Source organism: Maylandia zebra, linkage group LG16 (genome assembly GCF_041146795.1).
Source record: "Maylandia zebra isolate NMK-2024a linkage group LG16, Mzebra_GT3a, whole genome shotgun sequence".
NCBI classification, from domain to species: Eukaryota; Metazoa; Chordata; class Actinopteri; order Cichliformes; family Cichlidae; genus Maylandia; species Maylandia zebra.
In genome coordinates, this window is record NC_135182.1 from 2076228 (window position 1) to 2091599 (window position 15372).

At 47.8% G+C, this 15372-nt stretch overlaps 1 protein-coding gene across 3 annotated transcripts in view; it reads left to right on the plus strand.

Moving 5' to 3' along the window:
- Positions 1-15372, plus strand: part of fer1l6 (fer-1 like family member 6) — a 73111-nt gene that overhangs the window by 7415 nt on the left and 50324 nt on the right. The gene's annotated exons all lie outside the window — the stretch shown is intronic.

Below are 15372 nucleotides of genomic sequence, written 5' to 3' on the forward strand. Positions count from 1 at the left end.
CCAGGCTCGGGGAGGGGCGGGGCCATCTGCTGTGATTGGTTGGGGTGAGAGAAGGAAGACAGGATAAAGACATGCTGTGGAAGAGAGACAGAGATTAATAACAAGTATGATTCGGTGCAGAGAGGTCTGTTAACACATAGTGAGTGAGAAAGGTGACTGGAAAGGAAAAACTCAATGCATCATGGGAATCCCCGGCAGCCTACGCCTATTGCAGCATAACTAAGGGAGGATTCAGGGTCACCTGGTCCAGCCCTAACTATATGCTTTAGCAAAAAGGAAAATTTGAAGCCTGATCTTGAAAGTAGAGATAGTGTCTGTCTCCCGAATCCAAACTGGAAGCTGGTTCCACAGAAGAGGGGCCTGAAAACTGAAGGCTCTGCCTCCCATTCTACTTTTAAATACTCTAGGAACAACAAGTAGGCCTGCAGAGCGAGAGCGAAGTGCTCTAATAGGGTGATATGGTACTACAAGGTCATTAAGATAAGATGGGGCCTGATTATTTAAGACCTTGTATGTGAGGAGCAGGATTTTGAATTCTGGATTTAACAGGAAGCCAATGAAGGGAAGCCAAAACAGGAGAAATCTGCTCTCTCTTTCTAGTCCCTGTCAGGACTCTTGCTGCAGCATTTTGGATTAGCTGAAGGCTTTTCAGGGAGTTTTTAGGACTTCCTGATAATAATGAATTACAGTCGCCCAGCCTGGAAGTAATAAATGCATGAACTAGTTTTTCAGCGTCACTCTGAGACAGGATATTTCTAACATTAGAGATGTTGCACAAATGGAAGAAAGCAGTCTTACATATTTGTTTAATATGTGCATTGAAGGACATGTCCTGGTCAAAAATGACTCCAAGGTTCCTCACAGCGTTACTGGAGGCCAAGGTAATGCCATCCAGAGTAAGAATCTGGTTAGATACCATATTTCTAAGATTTTCAGGGCCGAGTACAATAACCTCAGTTTTATCTGAATTAAGAAGCAGAAAGTTAGCGGCCATCCAGGTCTTTATGTCTTTAAGACATTCCTGCAGTTTAACTCATTGGTGTGTGTTATCTGGCTTCATGGACAGATAGAGCTGGGTGTCATCTGCATAGCAGTGTAAATGTATGCTATGTCTTCTAATGATGCTGCCTAAGGGAAGCATGTATAATGTAAACAGAATTGGTCCTAGCACTGAACCCTGTGGAACTCCATAATTAACCTCAGTGTGTGAAGAGGACTCTCCATTTACATGCACAAACTGGAGTCTATTAGATAGATATGATACAAACCACTGCAGTGCAGTACCTGTAATACCTACAGCATGTTCTAACGCTCTAATAGGATATTATGGTCAACAGTATCCGCATGGTACGTGGCAGCTTGAGGCGAACGGACACAGGGTTGACAATGGAGTCTACGGGAAAGGGGCCAATGAACTGAGGTGACAGCTTCCTAGACTCTGTCCGTAACGGCACAAAACGGGTAGACAGCCATACCTGTTGACCGACGGAGTATTCAGGGGCCGGTGTCCGGTGGCGGTCAGCGAGGGCTTTGTTGCGCTCCTTAGTGCGGAGTAGAGCGGCCCGAGTAGCACGCCAGGCCCGGCGACACCTGCGGAGGTGAGCCTGAACAGAGGGGACAGAGTGCTCACCTTCGACAGCTGGGAGCAGGGGTGGTTGGTAGCCCAGGGATGCCTCAAAGGGTGACCTGCCCGTGGCGGCGGAGGTGTGGCTGCCATCAATCCATGGCAGCTGTTCACTCCAGGTTGATTGATTGTGGGAGGCAACACACCGGAGGGCAGCTTCCAACTCCTGGTTAGCCCGTTCGGACTGTCCGTTGCTCTGCGGGTGGAAACCGGAAGAGAGGCTGACCTTGGCTCCCAGCGCGGTGCAAAATTCCTTCCATACTCGGGAAGTGAATTGTGGTCCTCTGTCCGAGACGATGTCCTCAGGGATCCCGTGGAGCCTGAACACATGTGAGGTGAGGAGCCGAGCCGTCTCCAGAGCAGTAGGGAGTTTAGGAAGGGCGACAAAGTGTGCGGCCTTAGAGAAACGGTCGATGATAGTTAGTATAGCAGTGTAACCTGCAGAGGGAGGCAGTCCAGTGATGAAGTCTAGAGCGATGTGTGACCATGGTCGGGCCGGCGTAGGGAGAGGCAGAAGACGGCCCGACGGCGGTTGGTTTGACCGCTTGTTCTGGGCGCAGGTCGGACAGGCGGACACAAACTCCCTGACGTCCCTCGCCATGGTGGGCCACCAGAAGTAGCGTCGAAGGAAGGACAGGGTGCGGAGGACCCCGGGGTGACATGAGAAATGAGCAGTGTGAGCCCACTGGAGTACCTGGGAGCGGACCGCCGAGGGGAGGAAGAGGCGGCCAGTCGGGCCAGTACCAGGATCCGGTTCAGTCTCTTGTGCCTCCTGAATGAGGGATTCAATCTCCCAGGAAACGGCTCCAACCACCCAGGCCGCCGGCAGAATGGGTTCGGGGTCCGACTCCTCCTCCGTGGTGGAAAACTGCCGGGACAGGGCGTCTGGCTTCACGTTGCGAGATCCTGGCCTGTAGGTGGTGGTGAAATCAAAGCGAGCAAAGAACAATGCCCACCTGGCTTGCCGAGAACTGAGACGTCTGGCCGAACGGATGTACTCCAGGTTCTTGTGATCCGTCCAAACAATGAACGGGTGAGCAGCTCCCTCCAGCCAATGTCTCCATTCCTCCAGGGCGAGTTTTATGGCCAAGAGTTCCCGATCCCGGACGTTGTAATTGCTTTCTGCGGGCGAGAGACGGCGAGAGAAGAAAGCACACGGGTGAAGCTTACCGTCCTCTTGTTGCGAGAGAACCGCCCCCACCCCGGAGTCAGAAGCGTCGACTTCCACCACGAACTGCCGTGTGAGGTCCGGTTGCCGGAGGATGGGTGCCGAGGAAAACCTCTCCTTGAGCTGGGCGAAGGCTCGCTGAGTGGCAGGATCCCGCTGAAAAGGAACCTTCGGAGAGGTGAGTTTAGTGAGAGGGAGGGAGATCCTACTAAAATCGCGAATGAATCTCCTGTAGAAATTAGCGAATCCCAGAAAACGTTGCAGTTGGCGGCGATCAGGAGGAACAGGCCATTCAACCACCACACGCACCTTTCCAGGGTCAGTCCGTAGATTTCCCCTCGCAACTATATAGCCCAGGAAAGCTACTGCAGGCACGTGGAACTCACACTTCTCCCCCTTCACAAACAGCCGGTTCTCCAAGAGGCGTTGCAGGACCTGTCTCACATGCACCTGATGTTCCGCGAGCGTCTTAGAAAAGATGAGAATATCATCCAAGTACACAAAGACACAGCGATTAACAAAGTCACGAAGCACCTCGTTCACCATGGTTTGAAAAACCGCGGGAGCGTTGGTGAGGCCGAAGGGCATAACAAGGTACTTAAAGTGCCCCTGGTGAGTATTGAAGGCCGTCTTCCACTCATCCCCCTCCCTGATGCGAACCAGGTGGTAGGCGTTGCGCAGGTCCAGCTTAGTAAAAACAGTCATGCCCTGGAGCAGCTCAAAAGCAGAGGAAAGCAGCGGCAAAGGATACCTGTTCCTGACAGTGATCAGATTAAGGCCCCGATAATCGATACACGGGCGCAACGAACCATCCTTCTTGTCCACGAAGAAGAACCCAGCCGCAACCGGGGAGGAGGAGGGACGGATCAAGCCCGCAGCAAGCGACTCAGAGATGTAACGTTCCATAGCGACCCGCTCCGGCTGGGAGAGGCTGTACAGGCGGCTAGACGGCAACGGAGCCCCCGGAAGGAGATCGATAGCACAGTCATACGGGCGGTGGGGGGGAAGGGACCGCGCCCGATCCTTGCAGAACACGCCTCGCAAGTCATGATAGACCCGCGGGACCGCCGAAAGATCCGGGGGGTCGGACGGCGAACCAGAGGGCAGAAGCGGAACGGGTGACGTGGCCGCCCGAAGGCAAGACATGTGACAATTCACACTCCAACCTAGGATGTCACCTTTCTCCCAGTCAATGTGCGGGTTATGGAGCACCAGCCAGGGGTGACCGAGAACCAGTGGGGTGAGCGGAGCCGTGAATGCAAAGAAACAAATCCTCTCCATGTGATTGTCCGAGAGAGACAGCGAAAGGAATTCCGAGACATGAGTGATATCGGGCAGGCGGTGACCAGAGAGCGCGTGCACGCGGAGAGGGCACGACAAGGGCTCCAAGGCGATGTTCAGTTTGGCAGCGAGCGAGGTGTCAATAAAGTTCTGCTCAGCCCCAGAGTCAATGAGTACTGAAAGCGAGTGAAAAACAGATTGTACTCGAAGTTTGGCTGGTAAGAGAAGTCTGGGGAGAGGGTTTTTACTAGACAGATCGCCCACCAGCACCCTCTCAATCACTGGTGAGCGCGCCCTTTTGCCAGCGTCGGGCACGAGGAGACAGAGTGACCTTTACAGCTGCAATAGACGCACTCACCGGCGGCCAGACGGCGCTGGCGCTCTGCAGGCGTCAGCCGCGAGCGTCCAAGCTGCATGGGCTCCTCCTCATCACAGGTGTCGGAGTCGCGCGGCCCGCGGCCGGCAGGAGAGGCCCCGTGATACTCCAGTGATTCCTGTCCCGTCCGTGTGTGTGCGCTCCGGTGTGCGCGCACGCGGTCATCCAACCGGACGCACAGAGTCATAAGCGCGTCTAGGGAAGAAGGCAGTTCACGAAGCATCAGTTCTTTCTTTATTTCTTCGTTAACATTAGAAAGCAAAGTGCTCTTAGGAGCCTCCTCCCCCCACATTGTCTGTTCAGCCAAGGTGAGGAAGTCAATAGAGAAATCAGCCACACTCCGCTTGCCTTGTTTGAGCGCGAGCAGGCGCTGGCCGGCTGTGAGCGTGGTGGATTTTCTGTCGAAGACGCCTTTGAACTTATCCAGAAAGTCAGAATACGTTATTTCAGGGTTGGCGTGAAGCACAGCTTGAGCCCAAATCAGAGCCCGATCCTGGAGTAGCTGAAATATATATGCAATCTTATCACCATCATTAGCGAAAGCTTGCGGTTGCTGACGAAACTGAAGGGCACATTGAGTGAGGAAGCCAGCACACTTATCAATTTCTCCGGAGAAAGCTTTCGGTGTGGGTAGAAATCTGTTAGATTGGATAAGTGAAGAAGCAGGAGGTGTGGCACTTACTGCGGAGGCCGAGGCTTCCTGGAGAGGAGCGACGGCAGGTGGAGTTGCCGGCAGGGGTGTTCGTTGGGCCACAGCCTGAGTGAGAGCAGCGATCTCGCCACGGAGATGAACAAACATCTGCTCGTGTCGCTCCAGCATAGCTGCCAGGGTGGCGAGAGTGGGAGTGGAGGCCGCCGAGTCTGCTGAGTCCATTTCCTGGCTGGATGATTCTGTCACAAACTGAAAGCAGGGACTCAAGCGCAGAGCAGGTTGACGTATCAGAACACGATTTATTTACACACCAGTGCAATACTATATACAGTGACGGGGAAAGTCCAGGGTTCCAGGGGATTAGGGGAAGGCTCTCTCTCTCACGCTCGCTCACGTCCTCACATCCGACTCACACACGTCCGTACCGCGGGGAGGTCACAGGTCCGGGAAGATAAACTGGAATAGGGAAGGGAGAAATCACTCACAAATCACGAAGGTAGGGCGTAAAGGTATAAGACCAAAAGAAAGACTAACGTCAGTAGCTCAATCATCCAGCGATGAGAGGATCTGTGACCCAGCCTCAAATAGTAGATCGGTAATCAGCCGATCGCCAACAGCTGTGTGAGCCAAGGGTGGGAGCCAGCTGTGAGCTCCGCCCAGGCAGAGAGGTAGGGGAGAGAGAGAAAAAGCAAAAACACAAGTGTAGCCTTGTGAGGCCGGCTGGGCAGGCACAGGGACCATGACAAATCAGGCCCCATCTTATCTTAATGACCTTGTAGTACCATATCACCCTATTAGAGCACTTCGCTCTCGCTCTGCAGGCCTACTTGTTGTTCCTAGAGTATTTAAAAGTAGAATGGGAGGCAGAGCCTTCAGTTTTCAGGCCCCTCTTCTGTGGAACCAGCTTCCAGTTTGGATTCAGGAGACAGAATCAGAATACTTTATTCATGGAAAAAATCCAGGAAAAAACAACGAAAATACACTACATGAGGTAAGAGGAGGAGAAAAAAAACTCCACTCAGACTGAGCTCCTAGTGGGAGAACAGTTTGATAACTGAAAAAACACCTCAGCACAAAGCACATGACTATCAATACACCATAGAAACACAAGACAAGCAACAGGGGCGGGTAAAGGGTAAGAGAGAGCCGGTGTAGACAGCGCATCCGGTCCTGCAGCATCTGTGCTGGTCCAGTTGACTGCTATCTTCCCTGGTAGGGCACAAGCATCGAAGGCGTTTGGAAAGGGAGGGGGGATGAGTGAGTGCTTATCAGTGTAAGTGTGTGTGTGTGCGTGTCCATAGTTTAGCTGAGACAGTGTCCTTTGGCCTATCAGGCTAAGTAAACAGTCCTCCAGCCAATCCAGGTGTCCTTGCATGGGATGGGAAGAATAGCCGTAACACAGTCATTATCAGGGAGTGATTGTTCGGCTCCAGCCTTGGGCCTGCAGCTGGCGCCGTGATGGGGATCCGCAATGTTTATGTTGGTTTTGTTAATTTCATGCGAGCAGCCCAGGAGAATTTTTCAGGCTGCTCTTTAACACTCCGACACTGGCCTCTCGATCTCCCGTTGGAGAGTCGCGAGCCTCCCCATGATGGTATCAAACTTCTGTTCCATGGTGTTATCGTTCTTTTGATTCTGAGACCTCACAACTGCAGTGATCCGTTCCGCGATGTTTTCCAACTGTCGCTCAAGGGTCTCATTTTGAGCAGGCCTTTCTCTGATGTTTCCCCTCATACGCTCAATGGTGTTGTTTTGAGCCTTCACAGCAGCTGCAAGCGTCTCCAAGGTGTTGACCATATTACGTTTGTTGTGAGAGGTTGCGCCTCGTTCCATTTCGATCCCAGACAGACACTATCTCTACTTTTAAGATTAGGCTTCAAACTTTCCTTTTTGCTAAAGCATATAGTTAGGGCTGGACCAGGTGACCCTGAATCCTCCCTTAGTTATGCTGCAATAGGTGTAGGCTGCCGGGGATTCCCATGATGCATTGAGTTTTTCCTTTCCAGTCACCTTTCTCACTCACTATGTGTTAACAGACCTCTCTGCATTGAATCATATCTGTTATTAATCTCTGTCTCTCTTCCACAGCATGTCTTTTATCCCGTCTTCCTTCTTTCACCCCAACCGGTCGCAGCAGATGGCCCCGCCCCTCACTGAGCCTGGTTCTGCCGGAGGTTTCTTCCTGTTAAAAGGGAGTTTTTCCTTCCCACTGTTGCCAAAGTGCTTGCGCATAAGGGGTCATATGATTGTTGGGTTTTTCTCTGTATCTATGAAGCGCCTTGAGGCGACTTATGTTGTGATTTGGCGCTATATAAATAAAATTGAATTGAATTGAATTGAAGTATTACAACATTATAAAATATAAGAAATAGCTCTAATATATACAAGTAGCTCAATTATAAATATCCAGAATATTACAGAGATTAAATATGTATGATTCATATTTTTTTTTTATAAATTTTATTTTCAGTCACAGCAGCATGTTAACAACAAAACATTGAACATACAGTAGTTTGCTGTTCAGTATTTACAATACCCCAAAAGATAACAGAAATAGAGAAGGAAAAAACAAACAAACAAACCAAAGAAACCCCTACAAAACAACAAAAAACAAACAAACAACAACAAACAAATAGAAAAATAAAATGTATAAGGGACATTCAGCGTACAGTTAGCTATGATAGCGATATAGAGATATGGTATCTGGTCATGATAAGGTGGTCATTTTAAATGTTTCCATGTACATCAAGAATGGCTGCCATGCCCTAAGAAATTTGGTGGTTGAACCTGCCAGTGTATATCTCATCTTTTCTAAATGTAAAAACCTCATGAGCTCCGCAAGCCACTGTTCATGTGTGGGAGGAGCTTCCTGCTTCCATCTTAAAAGTATAAGGCGCCTTGCGATAAGTGAAGCAAAGGCAATAGAATTCGAATAGCATTTTGGCAAAGTGATGTCTTGAGGTATCACCCCAAAGATAGCCGTTAGAGCAGAAGGATCATATTTAACGTTATACATCTCTGACACAGTGTTAAATATAGACACCCAATAGATATGAAGATTGGGGCATGTCCAAAAGGTATGAAGGAGCGAACCTGTTTCTGCTTTACATCAGTTACACAGAGGGTCAGCTCCTGGATAGAACTTGGCTAACTTTTCCTTGGAGATATGTAATCGGTGTAGGACCTTAAATTGAAGGAGCCCATGCCTGGCACATATCGAAGAAGAGTGTACCCTCTGGAGAAAAGATTGCCAGAGCTCATCTGTTATAGTCATCCCAAGGTCTTTCTCCCACTGTGCTTTAAGGATGGAGAGAGAAGGAGATTGAAGATCTAATAGTATAGCATAGATTTCTTTAATCGCCCCTCTCTTATGAACGTTTATATTAATAATTTTATCCAAAGAAGTTTCCTCAGGTAGTTAACGTTAAATTGAAAACCTGAAAATGAAATCTTTCTGGCTATAGAGTTGACACAGAGAAGTTCACTTTTATGCAGATTCAACTTGTAACCTGAAATATTACCAAAACATTCAAAAATGGCAAGAGCACGGGGAAGAGAGCATAAAGGCTCTGACATATACAGCAGGAGGTCGTCAGCATATAAGGATATTTTGTGCTCCTGGTCACCTCTGAAGATGCCCTTAATGCAACTGTCAGCTCGCAGTTTAATCGCCAGTGGTTCAATTGATAATGCAAAAAGAAGAGGGGATAAGGGACAACCTTGTCTCGTACCACGGAGAAGTGGGAAATAAGAAGAGAATAACGAATTTGTTCTAACACGTGCCATAGGTGAGGAGTAAAGTAACTGAATCCATGAAATGAAATTAGGGCCAAATCCAAATTTATGCAGAGTATAAAACAGATAATCCCACTCCACCCGGTCAAATGCCTTCTCAGCATCGAGTAATAAGGCAATTTCAGGGGTTGTAGTTGACTTGGTGTGTAATATGTTTAAAAACCTGCGCAGGTTGAAAAAACCATGCCTACCCTTCACGAAACCTGTCTGATCTGGAGAAATTAACAATGGTAGATATTGCTCTAGCCTGAGAGCAAGTGTTTTTGACAGTATTTTTAAATCTACATTTAAGAGTGATATAGGACGATATGATGAACACTCTAATGGATCCTTATTTGGCTTCAATAGGAGTGAGATGGTCGCTTGTCCAAGCGTTAGGGGAAGACATTTTGAAACCAATGACTCAATGAACATGTCTCGTAATAAAGGTGATAAACTGTCTTTAAAGGTCTTGTAAAATTCAACCGGATACCCATCCGGACCCGGGGATTTGCCATTCTGCATTGAGCTAATCGCCAATTTAATTTCTTCCACTGTAATTTGCTCCTCCAATTGGTCTCTGAATGCTGAGGTTAAAGTCGGAACTGTCATTCCATCAAAAAAAGCCTCAAACAGTCCAGGCGTGTTTAAAGATTCAGAATCATAGAGACTGGAATAGAATACTTTGAAACTCTCATTTTTTTTTTGTGGTGTAGTGGTGACATGTCCAGATTCAGTCCTAATTTCAGGGATTATACGAGTTGCTTCTGATTTACGAAGCTGATGTGCTAAAATTTTAGATGCTTTTTCTCCGTGCTCATACCATCTTCCTCTAGATTTAAGAATCATAGACTCTGACTGCTGGGTTGAGATTAAATTAAATTCAGTCTGTAACGTTAGTCTTTGTTTATACAAAACTGGAGAGGGGGTTGTAGAGTGTTGCTCATCCAATTGCGAAATAAGGTGTATCAATTCAGAAAGACGTTTCTGTTTCTGTTTTCTAGTATATGAACAGTATGATATAATATGGCCCCGTAAGAATGCTTTTAAGCTTTCCCAAACCGTACTATAGGCCATGCCAGGCGTAATGTTTGTTCTTATAAAGATATCAATTTGTTTGGAAAGATATTCCACAAACTCCTTATCCGACAAAGAAAGAGGATTGAGTCTCCAGGAGTACACAAAGGGTTCATCCGGGAAGCCGAGTTCCAAAACAAGTGGACTGTGATCAGATATTACTATGCTATTGTATTTACAAGTCTTGATATTGGGAAGCAATTTTTTGTCAACAAAAAAGTAGTCTATACGAGAATACGTTTGATGCACTGCAGAAAAAAAGGAATATTGTTTAGTGGAGGGGTAGAGGAATCGCCACGCATCAACAGCCCCATAGGTTTGTAAATATGACTGTAACACTAATGAGGATTTAGGGAGTGGAAGTCTTTTATCTGAGGAGCGATCTAGTACTGGATCCATAACAGTATTCATGTCACCTCCAAGGATCAATTGGTGTGTATTGATCTGTGGAAGGGAATTAAGAAAGTCATTGAAAAAAGTTGAGTCATTCCAATTCGGAGCATAGACGTTTGCTAAAATAAGTGAAGTATTAAACAGGGACCCTGTCACAACTACATAGCGACCATTTGGGTCAGCTATTGTGTGAGAGACTATAAACGGAGTATTCTTATTAATCAAAATTGCTGCACCTTTGGCTTTACCATTGAATTTGGAATGAAAAATTTGTCCAACCCAATTTCGTCTTAATCTGGCATGATCTGTATGCTTAAGGTGTGTTTCTTGAAGAAACGCTACATGTACTTTAAGATAAAGAAGATGAGAGAGTACCTTATTTCGTTTCACTGGGTGGTTCAATCCCTTCACATTCCAACTAATAAAGTTAACATGGCAGCCATTACTCACAGCAGTTGAAGTGTCATCAACAGAAGTCATCACCATATAAGTACATGATGAAAAAGGCGGTTCCAAACGCAAGTACCAATCCTATCATGGGTGCACACTGAAATGTTGTTGTTAACAATAATCTGAGCAAATAATATACAACAAAAAAAAAAGCAAAAAAAAAAAAAAGCAAAAGAAAAAGTAGATAAGTCCCTCCCACCCACCACCCCGTGTTCAGTGTTGTCCCCAAACGACACACACCAATTTCCCAAAGCTCCCCTGCTTCTATTAAGAGTCCCAATCACCTTATTCATAACCACAGCCCCACATGAGCAGAAGCATCTGAACTATGAATCACACATGTAGTCCAAAACATATTCAAATTAGAAAGTCACAAAGTCCAACACAATAGAGTAAAATAATTAAGAGAAGGAAAGAGAAAAACTCCCACGTCGCATTTACCCGTAACCGAAAAACGGACCTGTTTCACTTCTCATCAAAGCTGACCCCGGAGTCCCTTTTAAGTGACAAGTACTGGAATATAGTTAACCTCCCAGGAAACAAGGGCAAACTCACCAACATCTGAGATTTCTAAATGAACATTGAACATGAAACTAAGCTAAACCAAAGATCGTCCGTTTATTGATTGACAAAAATATAGTCACGATGGTATGAAAGTCCCGGTGGTTCTTATGAAATGTCATTCGGGAGATGACTCAAACTTGGAGTCAATGAAATCTTTCACTGCTTTAGGAGAGTCGAATACCTGTGTTTCTCCATTAAACGAGATCCGAAGCCGGGCAGGATAAAGAAGACCGTAGCGAACTCCGTCTTTTTTCCGTAGTAGTCCCTTCACCTCGCTGAAAGCAGCCCGGCGTCTGGCCAGGTCGGCGCTGTAGTCAGGAAAGATGAAGATCTGCTTCCCTTGAAACTCCAGCCGGCCTTTCTGTCTGGCTAAGCGCTGTATCCGCTCCTTTTCCTGGTAGTAATGAATGCGAACAATGAACGGCCGCGGTCGCCCTCCCTCCGTGGGCAGCGCAACCGCCGCCCGGTGAGCTCTGTCCAGGATCGGAGCCTGCTCCAAACCGCCGGGACCACCCAGTACAACGTGCAACAGATCAGCAACAAATTTAGTGGGATTCCCTTGTTCGGCTCCCTCCAGCACTCCTAATATACGCAAGTTGCATCGTCTTCCCCGATTCTCCAAGTCGTCAGTTTTCAGCAGCAACTTCTTGTATTGGTTACTCAGATCTGCGAAACATGTCTCCATAACTTCTAGCCGCTTGTCCAGATTATTCAAGCCTTCTTCGTGTTCGCCCAACTTCTCAGTACATTCGTCAAGAGTGGTTTGGATGGGCGAAATGGCTCGTTTAATTTCGTCCCGTAGGTTGTCATTTTCCTCTTGAATCACTTCTTTGACAATGTCGCGGAAAGCTAGCAGTGTCGCTGGGTCAACGGTAGTTTTGCTAGCGGTCCCTGAGCAGCTAGCCTGCACTCCTTTAGCAGACTGCTTAGGAGGCATTTCACTTCGAGATAAGGCAAAAAGACGGAAAGAACAACAGCTAAAACAATGCTGACTTTCTTAATAGAGCTTAAGAAATCTCTGAATTGGGCCACAATAGGTGAACCATAAAGTAATTTAACAGATAAATGGGACCTCGTGGTTTGCGCGTCTACTCCATAACGCGCCCCCTAGCAGACCCCCCTGTATGATTCATATTTTACTATAAAGTGTAAAACCTAATGAAAAAACATCATGGAGTAGGTGCGAGGCACTCTCCAGCACCTGGACAACATCCGCCTCTCCAACACCGCCTTAAAGGAGTCCAGCTCCATGCTCACAACATTACTGGCCCTGTGGATTAGTTTATTGAGTCTGTTAGCATCTGTAACCCTCAACACTCCTAAACCCTGTGGAAAGCTTTCTTACAAGAGTTGAAGCTATTGTAGCTGGAAAGGTTGAGCAACATCCTATTAACCCCTGTGGACTAAGAGTGAAATGTGCTTCTGGAAGAATGTTCCAGAAAATTCACACAAACACATTTCTTCTGGAAAGCCTTCCCAGAAGAGCTGAAGCTGTTACAGCTGTAAATCAAATCAAATCAAATCAAATCAAATCACTTTTATTGTCACATCACATGTGCAGGCACACTGGCACAGCACATGCGAGTGAAATTCTTGTGTGCGAGCCCCACAAGCAACAGAGATGTGCAAACACAACAACACAAACGAGCAAAATACAAGAATGGCCAACCTGAAACTAATAAATATATGTACAATATATAATAGTGTATGCATTTCTGGATGTGTATACTAAATATTTTCCTACGTGTGTGTGTGTGTGTGTGTGTGTGTGTGTGTGTGTGTGTGTGTGTGTGTGTGTGTGTGTGTGTGTATACACATTTTTACAAATTAAATAGTAAAAAAAAAAAAAAAAAAAAAATAATAATAATAATAATAAAATATATAAAATATACAGAGTTGAATATGTGCAGAACAAGTGGCATTTATATACAGTGTGGAGTGCATAATGTTGAAGTTCCAGTAGTGAAGCTGAGGTGTCTATGACGTGTTCAGCAGTCTGATGGCCTGATGGAAAAAGCTGTCTCTCAGTCTGCTGGTTCGGGACCGGATGCTGCAGAACCTCCTTCCTGATGGAAGCAGTCTGAACAGTTTATGGCTGGGGTGACTGGAGTCCTTGATGATCCTCCCCGCTTTCCTCAGGCAGCGCTTCCTGTAGATGTCTTGGAGGGAGGGAAGCTCACCTCCAATTATCCAATCAGAGCACCGCACTACTCGCTGGAGAGCTTTGCAGTTGTAGGCGGTGCTGTTGCCATACCAGGTGGTGATGCATCCAGTGAGGATGCTCTCAATGGCACAGTGATAGAAGGTCCTGAGGATGCGGGGTCTCATGCCGAATCTTTTCAGTCTCCTGAGAAAGAAGAGGCGCTGCTGCGCCTTCTTCACTGTTTTGTTTGTGTGTACTGACCACGTAAGATCCTCAGCCAGATGTACTCCAAGGAACCGGAAGCTGCTCACTCTCTCCACAGCAGCGCCGTTGATGGTGATGGGGGTGTGTACTTCTCTGCACCTCCGGAAGTCCACTATCAACTCCTTTGTCTTTGCGACGTTGAGGGTGAGATGGTTGTCTTGACACCAGTGGGTCAGGGCGCTGACCTCCTCCCTGTAAGCCGTCTCATCACCGTTGGTGATAAGACCCACCACTGTAGTGTCGTCCGCAAACTTCACAATGATGTTGGAGCTGTTAGTGGCTGTGCAGTCGTAGGTGTAGAGTGAGTACAGGAGAGGGCTCAGTACACACCCCTGTGGAGCACCAGTGTTCAGTGTGATGGGGGATGAGGTGATGCTGCCCAGTCTGACCACCTGGCGTCTGTCAGACAGGAAGCTAAGGATCCAGCTGCAGAGGGAGCTGCTCAGTCCTAGATCCTGCAGTTTCCTGTCCAGCTTCGAGGGAACGATGGTATTGAATGCTGAGCTGTAATCTACAAACAGCATCCTCACATACGTGTCTCTCTTCTCCAGGTGTGACAGGGCAGTGTGTAGTGTCAGGGCTATGGCATCATCAGTGGACCTGTTGTGGCGGTATGCAAACTGTAGAGGGTCCAGTGAGTCGGGTAGTGCAGAGCAGATGAAGTCCCTGACCAGCTTCTCGAAGCATTTGCTTACGATGGGGGTCAGGGCTACAGGTCGCCAGTCGTTCAATGAGGAGATGGTGGAGGATTTGGATTTGGATTTTCCCTCTAAAGTCTGTGATCGTGTTTAGTCCCTGCCACATACTCCGAGGGTTGTCAAACTGTTGCTCCACCCTGTCCCTGTACTCACGTTTGGCTGCTTTGATCGTCTTCCGGAGTTGGTAATGTGCGTGTTTGTAGTCCGATGTGTTCGCGGAGGCAAAGGCGGTGTTCCGTGCCGCCAGTGCCGCGCGAACATCTCTGTTAATCCAGGGTTTTTGATTTGGGAAGGATTTGACTGTTCTGGATGGGACGACATCTTCCACGCATTTCCTGATAAATCCACAGACTGAGTCTGTGTATTCATCAATGTCTCTGGCGGCCACGTGAAACATTTCCCAGTCCGCGTGATCAAAACAGTCCCGCAGCGCAGACTCCGATTGGTCCGTCCAACAGTGCACCGCCCTCCGGGTTGGAGCTTCCTGTTTCAGCTTCTGCCTGTAGGCGGGCAGGAGCAGGATGGAGCAGTGATCTGATTGGCCGAATGGGGCGCGGGGGAGGGCTTTGTACGCATCCCGGAAAGAGGTGTAACAGTGGTCGAGTAGCCGGTTTCCACGCGTGTTAAAATGGATGTGTTGGTGGAGTTTGGGTGAGACTTTCTTCAGGTTTCCCTTATTAAAGTCTCCGGCTGTGATAAACGCTGCCTCTGGGTGTGCGGTTTCCTCGCTGCTGATCGCGCTGTACAGTTCCCTGAGTGCACGGTCAGTGTCGGCTTGTGGGGGAATGTAAACAGCCGTAATAATCACTGCTGTAAATTCCCTCGGTAGCCAGAATGGCCGGCACTTAATCATCAGGTACTCCAGGTCCGGTGAGCAGAAGGATTTGACCGGGTGCACGTTCGCATAA